This window comes from Artemia sp. Qi Xiang Cuo, chromosome 1 (genome assembly GCF_049724085.1).
Source record: "Artemia sp. Qi Xiang Cuo chromosome 1, ASM4972408v1, whole genome shotgun sequence".
In the NCBI taxonomy this organism is placed as follows: Eukaryota; Metazoa; Arthropoda; class Branchiopoda; order Anostraca; family Artemiidae; genus Artemia; species Artemia sp. Qi Xiang Cuo.
In genome coordinates this window covers 14,688,461-14,710,006 of record NC_142794.1, presented here as the reverse complement: position 1 = coordinate 14,710,006, position 21,546 = coordinate 14,688,461, and the positions used below count along the sequence as shown (strand labels likewise).

The 21,546-nt window shown below is 33.6% G+C and overlaps 1 long non-coding RNA gene across 1 annotated transcript; it reads right to left on the bottom strand.

Annotated features, from left to right (window-relative positions):
- Positions 1-11,981: 11,981 nt before the first annotated feature.
- On the bottom strand, positions 11,982-20,478 carry LOC148956037 (uncharacterized). Its single transcript, XR_016142157.1, has 3 exons — positions 20,232-20,478; positions 12,937-13,115; positions 11,982-12,069 (listed from the first exon to the last, which is right to left on the bottom strand). It is a non-coding gene; the product is annotated as an uncharacterized LOC148956037 (long non-coding RNA).
- Positions 20,479-21,546: the final 1,068 nt, after the last annotated feature.

Here is a 21,546-nt window from a genome sequence, read left to right as displayed (position 1 = left end):
TCAAGTCAAGAAAAACAATAAAACAAATTCTGGACAATTCCGTCGCACATAGTGACACCGTCATCAGTATTTGGGTACTTTTGAATCGTTTAAAAAAATTACTTCGTAACAAAGAGTCAGGCTGGAGTACCTTACGATCAGATTTATTTGCTGTGCTATACTTTTTTTTCATAGAGACATGCACATATTTTAGGTTCAAAATTTCTATTGAATTGTGAACAATAAATATGTTGTTTTAGTTCATCGGCTATAAGAGAATTGTTAAATAGAACAATATTTAGGCTGTGACTGAAAACTGGTCACAGGCAACTGATAACTGGTGATTGAAAACAGAACTAGTAAGAGCTCATCATCGTGTATTTACATACAGAAAACACGTTTGTTTGATATAAATTTTTTGGCTAGGCTCTGATTGTTCGTTTAGATTTTTTTTTGTCATCGTTTTTCACTTTGTATTAAAAGCATTCATCTCTCTGAGGAAAACGTGAATTTCGTCTTTTTTTTTAATCCAATGAGACTCGCTATGTTCTTCTAGCGAAATATTTAGAATAACTCGTTCCTAAACAGACAAAAAACTTTTGACTTCATCTACACAAAATGCATTCAGTATTTTTGTTTGAATCTAGTGTTTTCACTAAATTAATATTTTACATTAAAAATTTCTGGTAGGCAGTTCAGCTAATAGCAGTCGATTTTCTGCTTCTTTCAAATTCACCTTGGAATCAAAATAATAGAAAGATTTATTTCTTTATCTATTAATTTAAAGAGAAATATACACTATAAATATGGATTATAAAAGTTATATACAGATATAGTTTTAAGGCTTATTATCAAGCTTTTTGAAAATAATAAAACCTGCAAAACTACTTTGTGAAAGTTTAAAAATGTTCATTAAAGACTGCAAAAGCGGTATGGTCAACACCTGCACATTGGAAAAAGATAAAACAAATGTTCCATTTTAAGATTAAGTCTCTTTGTCCTGTTTTTGTCAAATATAATGATATCCAATACATTTAAAATGCAAAGTTTCAGATATTCCTTCATTGTTATAACATTTGTGTTGCAATCCCTGGGTGTCGTCTTCAAATTTATACGGTCCTGAAATATTACGTAAATTTAGCAAGGGACATCTTCACGTTTTGGTGACGAAAGAGGGTTTTGAAAATGAATGGGCTTCTCAAGGTCACATGGTAAAGCATCTCAAAATTCTAAAAAAAAAATTAAATTAAACAGACACATAAAAATTTTAATCGTAAAGCTTACTAAACAGATGCGACTGCTTTGTATTTTTAGTTACGTGTAAAATTGTAAATATACAGACATTATATACATACATAAAATTAAATGTATAGGCTATACAGGTTTTTTCTCGTTTTTAATCTACTTTTTATGAGTCAAAATAAAACCTGAAACATACAACAAAATTCATTAACATAGAACAAACAAAACCTGAAATTCTTAAAAAAAAATAAATAACATAGAACTAATAGCTGGATAAGTGTAAATTTAAGATATCGTACTCAATAAAAAAAATATTGAATAAAAATATATAATAAAAAAATAAAGATTTTACAGCTTCTCAAATTGCCTCTCAATTTCTTGGACTATCAGTCTTGGCTTTTCTCTTTCTACAATTTGCCATGTCTTGATGCAACCTACTGGAAAATACTTGATTTCCAATTCAATTCATTAAAGACTACAAAAGCGGTTTAGCATACACCTAAACATTGGAAAAAGATAAAACAAATGTTCCATTTTAGGATAAAGTCACTTTCTCCTGTTTTCATCCAATAAAATAATATACAATACGTATCAATCAACAAAAAAAAAATCAGATATACCTTCATTGTTAGAACATTTGGGTTGCAATTCCTTTGTATCATATTCATATTTACACTGTTCTAAATTGCCAGGTAAATTAAGCAAGGCAACATCTTTATGTTTTGCTGACAAAATATGGTTTGAAACATAAAAGGGCTTCTCAGTGTCGCATAGTAGAGCTTCTTGAAATTCTAAAACAAATTTTAAATTCAACAAAGCTTACTAAACAAATACTACTGCTTTTTCTTTTTAGTTACGTGTAAAAATGTAAATATACAGACATTATATTTCCAAGAGGATAAATCTAGGTGTTCTTCCTTTTAGGGCTTCAAGAATGTGACAATAAATCTATAACTAGATTGAAAACGATATTATGTAACAGCATTGTATTTATCAATCAAAAAAATTATTAAAAATTAAGTAATTACCTTCTAAAGAAATTTAAAATTCCAATCTAGTGAAATTCAAGAAATTTAAAAAAAATTCCAGAAAGATAAATCTTTAGTTTTTTAATATCTACAAAATGTAACATTTGTCTAAAAAATTTTCAGAAATCAATCAATTGTTTAGGTTACCTAAGGGGGACAATCTTCCTGAGACAAGGTCTAAATTTGCCTTCAACTACTCTTTTTTTTTAATTAAAATATTGTTTCAGCATCTATGCCAATGTTATTATGATACCAATTTCACATTTTTACCATAACTATTTAATTACACTTGAAGACAATATACTGATTTAAAAAACAACAAAAAATATCCCTATTTAATAGATTTTCTATATACCATGGTTGCAGTGACAGCTGTAACCTAAGACAGAGTACATAGATATTGACAGAGCCTAAAACCCCTTAAAATGGCGTCGATTTGAAACAAAAATTCACCAGAAGTTAGCCGTCCAATCTTTTCAGTGGTACTCTTCTAACATTTTTTTTTTAGCAATCTACTAAAGATAAACCAAACCCCAGTGTCACCAAATGTTTAGAAACACGTTTCGAAAAAAAAGTCATTCTGTGCACTAAAATTTTTAAGTTTGTAAAAATTTGTTAAGAGCCTGGAAAAAAATATTCACGAGAGTGACATCATATTTATGAGCACATTTTAGAATCAAATATCATATTTATCTCAGTAGTGGTTTTATCATTTCTAGTGTTTTTTAATTGCAGTAAAAATTACAGAAGAGCCATAGATAAGCATAAAATACAAAGTATTATGAGTCTTTCTGCAAATGGCATTTTATGCAGTTTCATAATTCCTAGAAGACAAATGAATAACATAGACTACAAATAACAAAGCAATCTACATTTATAATACTTGACAAAACGACAATTACAATTAAAAATTCAAAATTAAAAAAAAATAAAAATATAAGTGTATAATATAAATAACAACAAGTATTATAAGCGACAGCAAGCATCAGGGCTTGTCAAAAATATTTTGGAAAATTGGTATCCTGGGATTTTCTGGCCTGCAAAAACAACCTAAATAGATCAAGATCAGGTGTGCAAAAAGTTCCAAAGCTGCCAGTAGCAGAATTCCAAAAGCAGTCGACACTTTAGCAGCATAACTTGTGTTTTAATTTGAGCAAAAAGCATTTTTATACGCGACATTTGTAGAAAAGTAGCAAATGTAACTTAATATAGCTTGGAGTTAGAAACATCAATAGTTTTCTGAATCACAATTAATAATGTAAGCTAATGCAGTGGCAAGCCATATACTAGCCATAAATATCATCCTCCATAATTTTATATGTACGATTTTATCAAAAGCACTGTATCATACTTACTCTAATCTGCTAGTGGAGTATAGTATTCAAAGTCTGAAGTATACTGTATATAACTTACTGCTGTTACTTTATGGATGGAGTTGTACACTCCATTGCTATTGGTATTACAAAATAGCATACCCAACTACGTGTTTGATACTCATTGATCACTTTACAAAAACAATGAACCATTTGATTTTCCGGGAGAAAAATACTGATTGGCAGCCTAGTAGTTGCATGCATAAAGAAGCTGTGATATTAGTTTTGCCCTAATCCCAAAAATAAACAGAGAATTGCTGCTACATTGTAGGATGGCTGTTTTAAGCTACAATTCTTCCACTTTCCAGCTTTCCCATTATCTGCCTTAACTGTTTGGACACCCTGATAGCAACCAGCCCTTTTTCATTCTTTCAACTGACATTTAAACAGTTTTGAGAGAATTTGGCTACTTGTGCAAGGTTTGGGCAAATATTCACTTTCAGTTGAAGAGAAATGGAGTGAGTAAAAACTTGTCCACAAGTACAAAAGACAAAAAAGAATTGACAGAAAATTTTCAAATAGCGACATTGAAACTCAATAAGCTTTTAGTTTGAACAGGTTTTAAAAAGCAGCAGCATGAGACAAGATACATCTTTTCTCGCAGAAGAGAAGCGATACATTACCTGGTAAAAAAATGAATATCAAAAATGAAAACAGCTCTTTTTTGTTTTGTAGTTCCTCTTTTTTAGAGTTTTTGTTCCTGTTGAGTCGAATTACTTACAGTTCATTACCACAAACTGTTCGACCAATCTTCAAGCACAGATATTAGGTAGAATATTAAGAAATAAAGACCAACTGTTTTTAAAAAAAATTAAAGAAGTCGAAAAATAATATAAAATTTTACAAGAAAACAATCTGGAAATAATAACCAAATTTTTTCTTTCGGCTGTAGTATATAATTTTTTATGAATCATGTTTTGGGGTTCCTCCCGTTTTAATCAACTATTCCATGAATTTGACTATAATTTATAGTTTGATTTTGCCTCATTAAAAGAGGCAGAGGCGAGGGGCTGCAATTTTTATGTTAAGAAGATTATATTTAGGAAAATTTTGGAAAAGTTATATTTAGATTATATTTAGGAAAAGTTTTGAATGGCAAATCCAATTTTACCACATTTTTGTTTTATTCTATTGTTTTTATTCCCCCCTGCAAAAATATTGCAGGGGGAAGGTCACGAGAATAGCAATGGTGAGGGAAGGAGGGGAATACATTCAAAGATAAAAAGGTTATATAAAAACGTTAGATAAAAAGGTTATATACAAAATAAAATTCTCAAGGTAAAAGAAAAGTACTTAATTTTTACCGTATGAAGAAATATGTAAATATGACCTCATGAGCATATGTAGATATATCCTTACCTTAGATCCGCCTGTGCCTCCAGAGGCACCCAGGGCATCAAAAAGGAGCCGCCAATCTTCCCGCCGGTTTGCTGCTGCAAGTATGTCCTCCCACTGAGGTTGGATTGATGTGTGCATGTTACGGAGATCTGTCTGGTACGTTCGACGCAGGGTGTTTCTGGGTCTGCCCTTGCGGCATGGACCCGATGGCTGCCAATGGATCACTGCAATTGGTAGTCGAAGATTGTCTATATGTAGTAAATGGCCAAGGTATCTCCATGGGCAGACTCTTATGACATGTCACAAGAGGCTGGCCAGTCTTGTCACGGATGGATTGGTTTGTTATTCTCTGCTGCCAACGGATGTTGAGAATTCTTCTGACACGTGTGTTTTCGAAAGCAAGTATTCTTCTTTCTTTTTCCTGGTTCAGGTGCCAGGTTTCGGCTGCATAAAGCAGTACTGGCATAAAATAACTAATGGGGATTCATAGCTTCAGCTTTATAGAGAAGCTTTGGGACCACCATACTTTCCGCAATCTATTGAAGGCCCCATTGGCTTGGCCGATGCTTGTGAGCTCTTCTTTTGTTGTCGATCCGGTACTTTCTATTATGCTTCCCAAGTATTTGAAATGGACAACTTGCTCAATGTGTTGGTCTCCGCAAGTGATGCTCCGGGGTGAATCTGCGGTAGCCATGCATTTTGTCTTCTCATTATTTATTTTCAGGCTGATAAGGCCTCCTAACTCCCGCACTTTGTCAAGGAGTTCTTGAAGTCTTTGCTTTCATGATTCTAGGACGGCGATGTCGACAGCGAAGTCTACATCACTGAGGCGTGTTTCTGGATTAAGCTGGATTCCGTCTGTGCTTGTATTTCGCAGTATGTAGTCAATGACGATTACAAAAAGTAGCGGTGACAAGACGCAACCTTGCTTAACTCCTGACATAATGCGGAAGAAACGAGTTGGGCCATCTGGTGTCTCTACACAGCACTCACTATCTTCATAAAACGCAACAATCAGTGAAACTATCTTTTCAGGGATTCCTTAATGCAGTAGGATCTTCCACAGACTTTGGCGGTCTACTGAGTCAAATGCCTTCTCAAAATCGATGAATATCATATAGATTTTGGAGCGCCATTCTCTGCTTTCTTCCGTCAGTAGCCGTAGGATAAATATCAAGTTTGCACATAAACGGTTCGGTCTGAATCCATGTTTCTCGTCGCGAAGGTGTCTGTTAAGCTATGAGCTGATTCTCTGCAGTGAAATGTGCGGTATCAATTTGCTAGGCATGCAAAGCATGCAGATTCCTCGCCAGTTTCCTGCGAGGGACGCATCGCCTTTCTTAAAGATCCTCACAAGCGTGCAGCGTCTCCAATCCGAAGAAGTTTTGGCAGTCGTCAAGATTACTACGGACATCACTGTCCAAAACTTGAGGCAGGTCACAACAGTCGCATTGATAATTTACGCGGATATCCGGTCTTCGACAGGCGACTACCCATTTTTCAGCGTCTTTGCTGCTGCTATAATTTCACTGGATGACGGCGGGTCCGTGCTAATATCCAAGGAAAACAGTGTTGTTGCTGGGATCTCTGGGGGATCCTCTGGTAGAGGTCTATTCAAAAGCATCTCGAAATGACTTGCCCAAACTTCGTTTACGTCAGACTGCTGTGTTATCAGGATGCCCGAGGGCTCTGTTACTGGTCCATGTTGAATAGAGGATTTCGTTCCAATAATCTCATTAGTGATTTTATAGACGGCTCTTAAATATTCTCTCTCTGCCGCCTCTTCTGCCTGCGCTACTTTTCACTCCAGCTGGTTTCTCTGGTCTTTTCTGGCACTATTCTTCACCTGTTTCTCTATGGCTCTGTGTTCATTGCTTCTGAGGGTTTGTCAGTTGGGGTTTTGTCTTTGGTTAAGTGATGCTTTTACTTTTTTCCTTGTCTCTATGAGTTCCCATGTTTGGTAATATAGCCACTGGTCTTTTGGGCTCTTGCGGTACCCAATGAAGGCTTTTGCGGCATCGTGAAAGCACAACTTTATGCTTTCCCAGTGTTGATTGCTATCAGCATCATCTAGTAAAGAAAAGGCTTCAAATCTATTCCGCATCTCTAGATTACAGGCTTGGCTTAACTCCCTCAACCTCAATTTCTCCGAGTTAAAGACCGGGTTTAAGGGAACTTGAGTTGCTTTTCTATTTCTTTTCATTTTGAGGTAGGTTTTTGCTGCCATCACGATATGATCTGAGACAACGTCAGCTCTTCTATATCCCCTAATATCACCTAGACTTGATTTGCACTTCTTGCTCTAAAGACAATGGCCAATTTGATCTCAGGTGTGGCCATCAGAAGATATCCAAGAGTATTTGTATATATCCCGGTGAGAAAACAGAGTACTTTTGATTACTAGGTCGTTAAGGAGCGCGAAGTCGATAAGTAGTTCTTCATTTTCGATTCACTGGCCAAGGCCATGCTCGCCGAGAACCTCTAGGGAAAACGATCGGTCGTTCCCTACTTTCGCGTTAAAGTCTCCTAGAAAACATGCCATGTCATGCCGTGGTATGTCGTTTGCCACGGAATGCAGAAATATGCATGAGAATATGTAGAAATATACTCATAAATATGACTCTAATCATATGGATTTTTTTCAAAATTGAAGCTCTAAATGAATTTTCTCAAACTCTTTATTCGCCGTGGAAAAAGTAGGGTAGCAAAGCAGCAATGCTACTTGGCAGTTTTCAAATTTGTTGGCAGATTTTGCCTGAAAACACAATTTTTGTGTTTTGACTGAGTCAAATGCCTTCTCAAAATCGATGAATATCGCATTCAGATTTTGGAGCGCCATTCTCTGCTTTCTTCCGTCAGTAGCCGTAGGGTAAATATCAAGTCTGCACATGAAATGTTCGGTCTGAATCCATGTTGCTCGTCGCGAAGGTGTCTGTCGAGCTACGAGCTGATTCTATGAAGTAAAATATGTGTCAGCAATTTGCTAGGTATAGAAAGCATGCAGATTCCTCACCAGTTGCCTGGGAAGGACGCATCGCCTTTCTTAAAGATCCCCACAAGCGTGCAGCGTTTCCAATCCGAAGGTGTTTTGGCAGTCGTCCAGATTACTGCGAACATCGCTGTCCAAAACTTGAGGCAGGTCACAACCGTCGCATTGACCCGGTACGTGGAGATCCAGTCTTTGCAAGGCGACGTCCCATTTTTACGCTTCTTTTCGGCTGCTATAATTTTAGTAGATGATGACAGATCCGGGCTGATATCTAAGGAAAACAGTGTTGTTGCTGGGATCTCTGGGGGATCCTCTGGTGGAGGTCTATTCAACAGCTTCTCGAAATGACTGGCCCAAACTTCGTTTACGTCAGACTGCTGTGTTATCAGGATGCCCGAAGGGTCTGTTACTGGTCCATGTTGAATAGAGGATTTCTTTCCAATAATCTCATTAATGATTTTATAGACGGCTCTTGAATATTCTCTCTCCGCCGCCTATTCTGCCTGCGCTGCTTTTCGTTCCAGCAGGTTTCTCTGGTCTTTTCTGGCACTCTTCTTCACCTGTGTATCTATGGCTCGGGGTTCATTGCTTCTGAGGGTTTGTCAGTTGGAGGTTTTTCTTTTGTTAAGTGATGCTTTTACTTTTTTCCTTATCTCTATGAGCTCCCATGTTGAGTAAGATAGTAACTGGTCCTTTGGGCGCTTGCGGTACCCAATGGTGGTTCTCGTGGCATCATGAAAGCACAACTTTACGCTTTTCCAGTGTTGATTGCTATCCGCATCATCTAGTAAAGACAAGGCTTCAAATCTATTCCGCATCTCTAGTTTAAAGGCTTGGTTGAATTCTCTCAACCTCAGTTTCTCCGAGTCAAAGACTGGGTTTAAGGGAGCCTTATTTGCTTTTCTATTTCTTTTCATTTTGAGGCGGATTTTAGCTGTCATCACATTATGATCTGAGACAACGTCAGCTCCTCTGTATCCCTTAATATCAAGTAGGCTTGATCTGCACTTCTTGCTCTACAATTGCAAATCTGATTTCAGGTGTGGCCATCGGGAGATGTCCAAGAATATTTGTATATATCCTGATGAGAAAATAGAGTACCTCCGATTACTAGGTCGTTAAGAAGCGCAAAGTCGATAAGTAGTTTTCCGTTTTCGTTTCGCTGGCCAAGGCCATGCTCGCCGAGAACCTCTAGGGAAAACGTTTGGTCGTTCCCTATTTTTGCGTTAAAGTCTCCTAGAAAACATGCCATGTCATGCCGTGGTATGTCGTTTGCCACGGAGTGTAGAAATATGCATGAGAATATGTAGAAATATACTCATAAATATGACTCTAATCATATGGATTTTTTTCAAAATTGAAGCTCTAAATGAATTTTCTCAAACTCTTTATTCGCCGTGGAAAAAGTAGGGTAGCAAAGTAGCAATGCTACTTGGCAGTTTTCAAATTTGTTGGCAGATTTTGCCTGTAAACACAATTTTTACATATAAAAATAATCTTTGCTCAAAGAAAAGCTGTCAAAAAACAAGTTGTGCTCTGCCATGCAAAAAGTGGGATAGCACAGTAGCAATACTCCTTGGCAGTTTTCATAACCTAGTAAAATTTGTTGGTTGATTTTGTCTGAAAATACCGGTACGTTCACTATCCCCGAATTTTTGGGGATTTCCCCAAAAATTTGTCTTCTTGAAAAAAAAAATTAGTTCCAAAAAAATTCTCGTCTCGTTCATCGATGCAAAGAGGGTTATTTTAGACAGCTTAACCTTGAGTTTAAATTTTGTTTCCTTTTGAGTTGAAATTTTGTTTTCGTGATAAATTTGGATATATTTTCCTTATCGAGCAATAAATTAGATGAACATACCACTCAAGACCTTTTTTTATGCTCTTTCAAAATATAACCGTCATTTTACTCAGAAGTTAAATGGACCATTTAAGATCATATTGTTTTCTCTTATTTTCTGCAATTTAGTTTGAGTCTTATTTTATTTTACTCTAGGCTAGGTTTTTGGCATAATATATCAATCTTAAATACATGATAATTGAATGCATCATAGATTAAACGGTACTTATGTATTATCCCCCTTTATACGGATTATTTTGATGGATTTTGTCTTGATGAGCACAGGAAAGGAAATGGGAGACCATGGAATCAAATGAGGAGGAAAAAGTCTCCTGGAATTAGATTATGCTGATGATTTAAGCATCCTAGAGGAAAGTGTGTGCAAAATGAAACACGCGCGCGCGCGTGTAACCTAGCCTAAATTAACCTTTTTATTTTATCTAGAAAAAATAGAATTGATATGTAACTTATTGCTTTTCATAGAAAAAATTCAGAAGAAAACGAACTTTTCTTCACATCGTTGAGAAAATTTTGAATTGAAGTGGAACTTTTTATCTTCATGGAAAATATTCACAATCATAGTATAACTTTTCCTATCTTCTATGGAAAAATTTAGAACAGAACTTTAAATTTTTTTTTGTCTTCTGGGAAAATTCAGGAACCTTTTTATTTCTTGAAAATAAAAATTAGAGTTTATCTGTAACTTATTTCTTTTTCATTGAGAAAATTATGAAGAGAACTTGAACTTTTCTTCACATCGTTGAGAAAATTTAGAATTAAAGTGGATCTTTTTATCTTCATTGGAAAATAATCACAATCAGTATAACTTTTCCTGTCATCTACGTAAAAATTTAGAACAGAGCTTTAAATTTTTTCATGTCTTTGGGAAAAATCAGAACCCAAGTGGAACCTTTTTATTTCTTGAAAAAAAATAGAATTGATCTGTAACTAATTTTTTTTTCATTGAAAAAATTCAGATGAGAACTTGAACTTTTCTTCAATTCGTTGAGAAAATTTAGAATTAAAGTGGAACTTTTTATCTTCATGGAAAATATTCACAACCATGGTATAACTTTTTCTATCTTCTACGGAAATCTTTAGAATAGAACTTTAAAAATTTTTATGTATTTTGGGAAAAATCAAAAATGATGTGGAGCCTTTTTATTTCTTGAAAAAAATAGAATTGATCTGCAAGTTCTTTGGTGAGATTCAGAACTGAGCTAACCTTTCACAATCAATGTATAACTTTTTTCTATCTTCTATGAAAAATTTCGAACAGAACTTTAAATTTTTCATCTATTTGAAAAAAATCTGAACTGAAGGTGAAAATTATTATATTCTTTGGAAAAATATAATTGATAAGTAACTGATCTCTTTTTACTTGAGAAAATTCAGAAGAGAACGAACTTTTTTTCACTTTGTTGAGAAAATTTAGAATTAAAGTGGAACTTTTTATCTTCATGGAAAATATTCACAACTATGGTCTAACTTTTTCTATCTTCTACGGAAATATTTAGAATAGAGCTTTAAATTGTTTTATGTCTTAGTGAAAAATCTCAGAATTAAAGTGGAGCTCCTTATCTTCATGGCGAAATATTTACGATCAAAGTGTAACTTTTTCTATCTTCTACAAAAAATTTGGAGGAGAACAATGAGACTAACTATGTTCTTCTAGCTAAATATTTAAAACAACTTGTTTTAAAATAGACAAAAAACTTTTGACTTCATCTGCACAAAATGAATTTAGTATTTTTGTTTGAATCTAGTGTTTTCAGTAAATTAATATTCTACACTAAAAATTTCTGGTAGGCAGTTCAAATAATAACAGCCGATTTTCTGCTTCTTTCAAATTCACCTTGGAATCAAAATAATAGACAGATTTATTTCTTTATCTCTTAATTTGAAGAGAAATATACACTATAAATATGGATTATAAAATGTATGTAGAGATATAGTTTTAAGGCTTATTATCAAGCCTTTTGAAAATATTAAAACCTGCAAAACTACTTTGTAAAAATCATTTTAAGATTAAGTCTCTTTGTCCTTTTTTTTGTCCAATAAAATACTACCCAATTCATTTCAATCAACAAAAATACAATGTTTCAGATATACCTTCATTGGTAGAACATTTGGGTTGCAATTCCTGGGTTTCGTAATCAAATTTACATGGTCCTGAAATATTAGGTAAATTGAGGAAGGGAACATCTTCATGTTTTGGGGAAGAAAGATGGTTTGGAAAATGAAAGCGTTTCTCAAGGTCACATGGTAAAGCGTCTTCAAATTCTAAATTAAACAGACATATAAAAATTTAAAAGTAAAGCTTACTAAACAAATGCCACAGCTTTTTCTTTTTAGTTACGTGTAAAAATGTAAATATACAGGCATTATATATTTACATGAAATAAAATGTACAGGCTATTCAAGTTTTTTCTCATATCGTTTAAAAAATCTGCTTTTTATGATGCAAAAGAAAACCTGAACCATTCAACGAAATTTATTAACATAGAACAAACAGAGACCTGAATTTCAAAAAAACAAAATTCATAACATAGAACTAATAGCTGGATAACTGTAAATCTAGGATAAATTACTAAAAAAAAAATATTGAATAAAAATTTATAACCAAAAAATAAAGATTTTACAGCTCTACAATCACAAGGAATTGACACAGCTAAAGGTAAAAATCAATCAATTGGGGGGTTTCTGCATTAGTTCCCAAACAATAAAATACAGAATATAGTCTCCGAAAATTTAACAACTGAATTCAACTAACTTTAGTCCTCTCTTACAGGTCTTACAACTTGATATTCCATCTGAAGCCCCAGGACTATCCCTGCTTTTGTGGTAATATATCGTTCATCACACCTGCACAGAGAAAAAGATTGACAGAAAACTTCTCTACGGGATGCTTACTTGACTCACCAAAATTAAAAATAAAAGCTAATAATCTGAAATAAAAGAAGTTTTTGGCACAAAGAGGCTACTTTTATCACCACTCAGCTCTTAATCGTTAGATCCCAAAACATATGCAGTTAAATTTTTTTTCTTAGGATCATTTAATGAGAAAGGAGAAAAAAAGGGACGATTATTTCTAGAGTAAAGTAGCTTTTCTTTTATTCTATAACAGAAAATTTAACTGTATAGAATTACCGTTTTTAATGAAAGATTCCTCAGAAACCTTGATGAGATTAGCCATTTTCAGAAGCCATTAGCCATTTGTTGCAAGTCCATGAAAGATCTTGAAACGGAGTTGATGCAACTTATGAGAAGTATTCTATGAGAACTATCATCAACACTTGGATACGACACAGATTTTAGTCAGGAGAGTCCTAAAATACAAGAGATATAATGATTGATCACTAATAATGACTTTTAACCACCGCAAAGCATATCTTATCTAAATACAGTTGAAAGCACAGGCTCAACTCCTTCAGCCGTCAAAAGGGTGCATAAACTAAAAAACTTACCTTTTTTAATTAAATATTTTTAAAGTCCAGTTGTTGATTTTAATTTACAAGTCAAAATTGCAAATGAAAAACAAAGAAAAATATAAGGTTAGAATATAAATAGCAACAAATATTATAAGCGACAGCAAGAATCAGGGCTTGTAAAAATATTTTGGAAAATTGCTATCCTTGGATTTTCTGGCCTGCAAAAACAATCTAAATAGATCAAGAGCAAGTGGGCAAAAAGTTCCAAAGCTGCCAGTAGCAGAATTCCAAAAGCTGTCGACACTTTAACAGTATAAATTGTGTTTTTACATCTCTACTTTGAGCAAAAAGTATTCTTATACGCAGAATTTGTAGAAAATTAACAAATGTAACTTAGTATAGCTTGGAATTAGACGTATCAATAGTTTTCTGAATGAAGCTGTGATATCAGTTTTGCCCTAATCTAATCCCCAAAATAAACAGAGAATTGCTGCTACATTGTAGGATGGCTGTTTTAGGTTACAACTCTTCTACTTTCAAGCTTTCCCATTATCTACTTTAACTGTATGCACACCCTGATAGCTACCAGACCTTTTTCATTCTTTCAACTGACATATAAAGTTTTGAGAGAATTCGGCTATTTGTGCATGGTTTGGACAAATATTCACTTTCAGTTAAAGAGAAGTGGAGTAAATAAAAAACTTGTCCACAAGGACAAAGGAAAACGACGACTTAAAAGTAAATTTTCACATATCGACATTGAAACTCGATATGCTTTTAGTTTGAACACATTTTAAAAAGCAGCAGCACGAGAAGAGATACATCTTTTCTTGCAGAAGAGAAGAGATACATCACGTGGTAAAAAAAAGAATATCAAAAACAAAACAGCTCTTTTTTGTTTTGTAGTTGTTTTTTTTAGAGTTTCGGTTCCTGTTGGGTCGAGTTACTTACAGTTCATGACCGTAAACTGCTCGACCAATCTTCAAACACAAATAATAGGTAGCACATTAAGAAATAAACACCAACTGTTTGTAAAAAAAAAAGAAAACAAGTCAGAAATCATTATAAAACTGTACAAGAAAACAATCTGGAAATAATAACCGAATTTTTTCTTTTGGCTATAATATACAATTTTTTATGAACTATGCTTTGGGGTTACTCCCATTCCTTGAATTTGAATATAATCTATAGTTTAATTTTGTCTCACTAAGAGGAGCTGGAATTTTTACGGTAAGAAGATTATATTCAGGATAAGTTTTGAATGACAAATCTAATTTTATCACATATATTTTTATATGTGACTTTTATATATTTTTATTTGGGCTATATATTTGTACAATACGGGGGGTATTGATAACCTGGCCCAAACTAATCTAACCCCCACCCATAATTAATTTGCAAATTGATAGCCCAAATTGTATAATTCCAATGTAGACTGTCACCCGCCACTTGTTTTACACTGAGCGTAAGCTAAATGTTTCTGAATACAGACAGATAAAGTAGTTTTGTTCTCAAGTTTTATACAGCGTAAACTTGAGTGTTGGCAGTATAATACACAAGTACCGTTTAATCTATGATGCATTCAATTAGTTACATATTTTTAGAAAAAAATTGAAGAAAATTAACATACAACTGTTGCCCAATATTTTCACTTTATACTTTCTTATGCTTTTCTGCTGCTATACCTAGTTGATAAATATGCCGAGGTAATACTGACACGCAATGCCTGGAGGCAGATAATGATTTATTTTTCAAGAATTTTTATTCTACTTTACCACCTTGTGTAGCATTAGTTTTGTTGAGGATAAATAAAGTTATTGGTTGTCCTGATAGTTGTTGATCATCCTTATTTTACTTCAATAGGTTCTGTTTTGGATTATCAAAGTACTAAGACATCGCATTCTTGATAAAATGCCTTACTTCTCTGATTTCATATTCATTAATGCCTTAGTTCGCAGGCATGAATGTTAGCTTTTTATCAAGCTTTTTATCAAAAATTTTTAAACTCAGAAACTGAATGTGTTATCATTTTCTCTGCCAAAATTGAATTGGAAAAGACATTTTTTTTCTCTTTACATCCAAATTTAAGGCAAAAAAAATATCTTTAAATTACATTCAATTTCAAAACTAGCCTATGGAATCCTCCGATGAAAAGTAAGCTAAATGTTTCTGTCTCAAGTTTTACACAGTGTAAACTTTAGTGTTGGCAGTATAATACATAAGTACCGTTTAATCTATGATGCATTCAACTATTATGCATTTAAGATTAATATATTATGCCAAAAACCTAGCCTAGAGTAAAAGAAATTAAGACTCAAACTAAATTGAAAAATACAAGGGGAAACAGTAACACCTTAAAGTTTACATTGAATTTCTGAGTAAAATGACGGTTATAATTCAAAAGAGCATAAAAAAAAGGTATTGTGTGGTATGTTCATCTAATTTATAACTCGATAATGAACATATCTCCAGATTTATCACAAAATCCCCACCACCTCTCGGCATAGGTAACTGGCTTCCCCTTTCCCATTTTAGAATAACTTTTCAATCTAACTCACTTATATTTTCAAAGCTTTGAAATTTAAACAGAATAGCAAAAGAAAACAAAATTTAAACTCAAGTGAAATTTTCCTAAAATATACTTCTTTGAATTTATTAAAATTACAAGGATTTTTTTTTGTAACCTCTTTTTTTTTTTTTGTTTTTTTCAAGAAGACAGATTTTTGGGGAAATCCCCAAATATTCATGGATAGTGAATGTTCTGTTTTTTTCAGAAAAAATCTACCAACAAATTTTACTAGGTCGTGAAAACTGCCAAGTAGTACTGCTACTATGCTATCCCACTTTTTGCATGGCAGAGCGCAAATTGTGTTTTGACAGCCTTTCTTTGACCAAAAATTAATTTTATATGTAAAAATTGTATTTTCAGACAAAAACTGCCAAAAAATTTGAAAACTGTGCCAAGCATTGCTACTTTGCTACCCTACTTTTTCCACAGCAAATAAAGAGTTTGAGATAATTTATTTGGAGCTTCAATTTTGAAAAAAATTTGTATGATTGAGGTCATATTTATGAGCATATTTTTACATATTCTCATGCATATTTTTACATATGCTCAAAAGGTCATATTTACATATTTATTCATATGTTTATTTAAGAAAATAAACTACATTACCCCCCCCTTCAGGAGTGATCGAATCGTTTTTTAAATATATGAGGCATGCAACATTACAAACGGAACATAGTTAAGTATAAAACAACAAGGGTAATGAGTCAATTAACAAAAGGTGTTTTATTCAGTTTTCATAATGCCTAGAGGACAAAGCAACAACATAGACGATCGAATGTGATACGACCAATCTGAGCATTTAAGGTAAAGGGTATGAAAAAAAAATGCCTAAGGTGATTGATAAATAAAACTGAAGAACAGAGAAATATGCAGTTAGAATACTTGCATTGGCAACAATTACAAGTCAAAAACAAAAGCAAAGAACAAAGAGACATGCATGTACACGATGTTTGTTTCTGAAGCTAAATGTTTCTGAATACAGACAGATAAAGTAGTTTTGTTCTCAAGTTTTACACAGTGTAAACTTTAGTGTTGGCAGTATAATACATAAGTACCGTTTAATCTATGATGCATCCAACTATTATGCATTTAAGATTAATATATTATGCCAAAAACCTAGCCTAGAGTAAAAGAAATTAAGACTCAAACTAAATTGCAAAATACAAGAGGAAACAGTAACACCTTAAAGTTTCCATTGAATTTCTGAGTAAAATGACGGTTATAATTCAAAAGAGCATAAAAAAAAGGTCTCGAGTGGTATATTCATCTAATTTATTGCTTAATAATGCAAATATATCCAGATTTATCACAAAATCCCCACCACCTCTCGGCATAGGTAACTGGCTTCCCCTTTCCCATTTTAGAATAACTTTTCAATCTAACTCACTTATATTTTCAAAGCTTTTAAATTTAAACAGAATAGCAAAATAAAACAAAATTTAAACTCGAGGTAAATTTTCCTAAAATATACTTCTTTGAATTGATTAAAAAGACAAGGATTTTTTTTTGGAACCTCTTTTTTTTGTTTTGTTTTTTTCAAGAATACAGATTTTTGAGGAAATCCCCAAATATTCATGGACAGTGAATGTTCTGTTTTTTTCAGAAAAAATCTACCAACAAATTTTACTAGGTCATGAAAACTGCCAAGTAGTACTGCTACTATGCTATCCCACTTTTTGCATGGCAGAGCGCAAATTGTGTTTTGACAGCTTTTCTTTGACCAAAAATTACTTTTATATGTAAAAATTGCATTTTCAGACAAAATCTGCCAAAAAATTTGAAAACTGCACCAAGTAGCATTGCTACTTTGCTACCCTACTTTTTCCACAGCAAATAAAGAGTTTGAGAAAATTCATTAGGAGCTTCAATTTTGAAAAAAATTCATATGATTGAGGTCATACTTATGAGCATATTTTTACATATTCTTATGCATATTTTTACATATGCTCATAAGGTCATATTTACACATTTCTTCATATGTTTATTTAAGAAAATAAACTACATCAACCCCCCCCCCTTCAGGGGTGATCAAATTGTTTTTAAATATATGACGCATGCAACATTACAAACGGAACATAGCTAAGTATAAAACACCAAGGGTAATGAGTCAATTAACAAAAGGTGTTTTATTGAGTTTTCATAATGCCTAGAGGACAAAGCAACAACCTAGACCATCGAATGTGATACGACCAATCTGAGCAGTTAAGGTAAAGGGTATGAAAAAAATTCCTACGGTGATTGATAAACCAAAACTGTAGAACAGAGAAATATACAGTTAGAATACTTGCATTGGCAACAATTACAAGTCAAAAACAAAAGCAAAGAACAAAGAGACATGCATGTATAAGACATCCAACATTGAGAAGCAAAGCCAATTAAAATTAAAGTGAAGAACAAAGCAATATGAGGTTAAAAGATATGCCTAATTGAGAGAAAGCAAGTATCATAAGGCATAAAACTTAAATGAATAATAAAAAAAATTGCCGTTAGAAGACAAATAACAGCAAAATCAGAAAAATTCAAAAAAAAAACTGAAAAAAAAGAAAATATTAAATTAGAACACGACCAAAATCTACAAAGCTAACATGTGGCACAAAACTCACTTGAAACCTACAAAGATGCTCTAAACTACGCAACTGTTAATCACAAGTCCTTAGAACCCTTCAACGTTTAACCTGTGGAACCCTCCATTTTCCTGAGGAAAGAGTAGCAAACAACCGGCAACCATTTGGAGTTTACTACTTACAAAAAAATCAGTATTAACAAGCAGGCTGCATGCCAACCACCAGGGCCTGCCCTTAACATTGACTATATAGTTTTTTTCTAGACAAAAAAAGATTAAAAAAAGGTTAAAACTTTAAGGATGAATTAGTATTTTTCCCTTGCGGTTATATTAAACCCATGGTGACATCATAACTTTAAGAAGAGGCTGCAGTTAGAAGACAAGGAATAAATATAGACATGCATTGTCTGCAGTTAGAAGACAAGCAATAAATATAATTATTCTATACAAGTCTGGTGGGTAGCTGTACCAAGACTTGTCCTCAAAATTGGCTACATAGTTTTATTCTTTTTAAAACTAGTATATTGACAATTCTGGCCACAAACAATCTAAATAGGTCACAATTAGAGAAATAGATTGTATCTTTCCAATCAAGAAAAGAGTGTGGTTAGAAGACAAGTGACAATTAGAATCAATACATACACTCCTGCCATGTAGCTGTGCTGGGGAATGGCAGCATATGCATGCTGAGCTCCCAGTACTATATATATATATACATATATATATATATATATATTTGGCGCTTAGGTATACCTTGCATTATAGCCAGTGACTCTAATTGTAATCTGTCCGATCCCACTTTTTGCATGGCAGAGCGCAACTTGTGTTTTGACAGCCTTTCTTTGACCAAAAATTAATTTTATATGTAAAAATTGTATTTTCAGATAAAAACTGCCAAAAAATTTGAAAACTGTGCCAAGCATTGCTACTTTGCTACCATACTTTTTCCAAGCAAATAAAGCGTTTAAGAAAATTCATTAGGAGCTTCAATTTTAAAAAAAAATTTTATGATTGAGGTCATATTTATGAGCATATTTCTACATATTCTCATGCATATTTTTACATATTCTCAAAAGGTCATATTTACATATTTCTTCATATGTTTATTTAAGAGGGAGAGGACCCTCTAGAGGGAGAAGGAGTGGAGGTAGGTACTTCAAAATACCTTCCCGGGACATACTTTAGCCTGTAGATCTATCCCTGAAAGTTTCATTTTCCTAACCAAACTCCTTTCCAAGATAGCCAAAAGTAGCTAAAGTAGAATTTTACCAAAGAAAACATCAAAACAATTAGATTCTTCCTTTATGATAAGCTATGCAAGATCTTTTAACCCATTTTTTTTCGACATTGTCACCAGCAAATCCCAAACAGCTTAATCTTTGTTATCAGCCAATGCCAAGTACCTATAGCCAATAGCCTGGGACACAATATATTGTGTCCCAGATTGGGGGCCTGTTTTCCAAGTTTAGGATGAGTATATTTTGATCAGGATACTTGTCAAAGAATGTGCATTGGCCAAGAACTGGGGAATTTTACCCAATGTAACCCCTCCACTATAGCCTAGTCTAGGCTTTTTTAGTTTTATAAAAATTTGCCAGAATCTTACAGAAAATTTCACATAGTCCTAAGGGTGACTTATTCACACAGGGTGCATAACTGCCGAAGTTTCAACAGCACTTTCCTTTAACCCACATAATTTTCATGTAGACTAATTTGTTAGGCTAGCCTATCGACCAGGTAGAATCATGATAAGAGACCAGATAGAATCATGATAAGAACCCTTAATGAAATTTCTTTGTAAATATGACAAGAAAACTTGTTAAATGAGACTAATTACATACTTTTGGAGAATATTGCACTTCCAGCATAAAAATAGACTTACCAATGATGATGATGATGATGAACGAATTAAAGACCCCTCTTGACTGCTCGGTCACTTGGGTCTTCTTTCAATAAATCTGGATCCCACTTTAGTTAGTCAAAAATAGACTTACCAACAGACATGCTATGATTTTTTGAAAATTGCGGTAAACTCTAAATAAAACACGAGAAATTCGCACATTCCTCTCTCTGTTATCAAAAATTACAATCATTCCATTAAAAAACATACAAATTGTGGAATGGTTAGGAATGACAAGGAATGATGATTTTATTGTTGTTTTTGTCTGAGGTTTGACACGCTCGATCAATAGGCCATATGCTTTCGTTTCACTCGCTTATTCTTTGCCTTCTGTAATTACTAGCTTGATTGGGTGTCACTTTAGTCAATAATCATTGAGCCATGTCAGGTATCACTTATTGTGCCATTGGTAGGGGGTCATTCACATGTAGCAAATGCCTGCGTCGAAAAACAAGAATCAGAGTAATTCGGCACTGCTTTGTCATAAAACAATTAAAATACAATTGCAACACAATTAAATAAATAATGCCAATATACAACATTCCTGTCACATACGTCAACCAAAAAAAAAAAAAAAAAAAAAAAAAAAAAAAAAAAAAAAAACAACTGATAGAACATAGATAAAAGGAAAAAATATACTAAGTGTGGTGACTCTAAAATGAGCTAATATAAGGGTGTTAAAAAAAAAAAAAAAAAAAAAAAAAAAAAAAAAAAAAAGTTAAAGGGAATGAACCAAACCAGTAGTCTTAACAAATATACCTAAAAGGTTTGTGCTTAGTTGTCTAGCCCAAGGAGGAGACGTGTAATGTCCCAGAACAGAGCGCATTGTGAATGCTTTAAATGCCCTCTTACAGCAATTCCTTAGTCTTTCCCTCTCCTTTTCATATTTTCTACAGTTGAAGATGATGTGACGTATGTCTTTATACACTCCACGTGTGTCACAGTGGGGGAATGGGTAATCTTCCAATGGAATAGTGTTGATTTTGTCTTTGCATAGCCACATCTAAGACGAAAGAGACAAGTTGAAAGGATGCGAGATGAGAGGTACATTTCTTTTGATGGCTGCTTGTAATTATACAGATCCAGGAGCTGGGTATGGAAAGAACAGAGCCAAGCCTCTTCTTCCTCCAAAATTGTTGAACTGATTGAAGACAGGAATTCAGGTCCAGTAATAGGGGTTTTAGTGATCAGACCCAGATGGGAGGCTTGTTTTGCAGCCTGGTCTGCTAATTCATTTCCCTTTATACCACAGTGTGCTGGGACCCATATAAATAGAACTGATATACCCTGTCTTGCA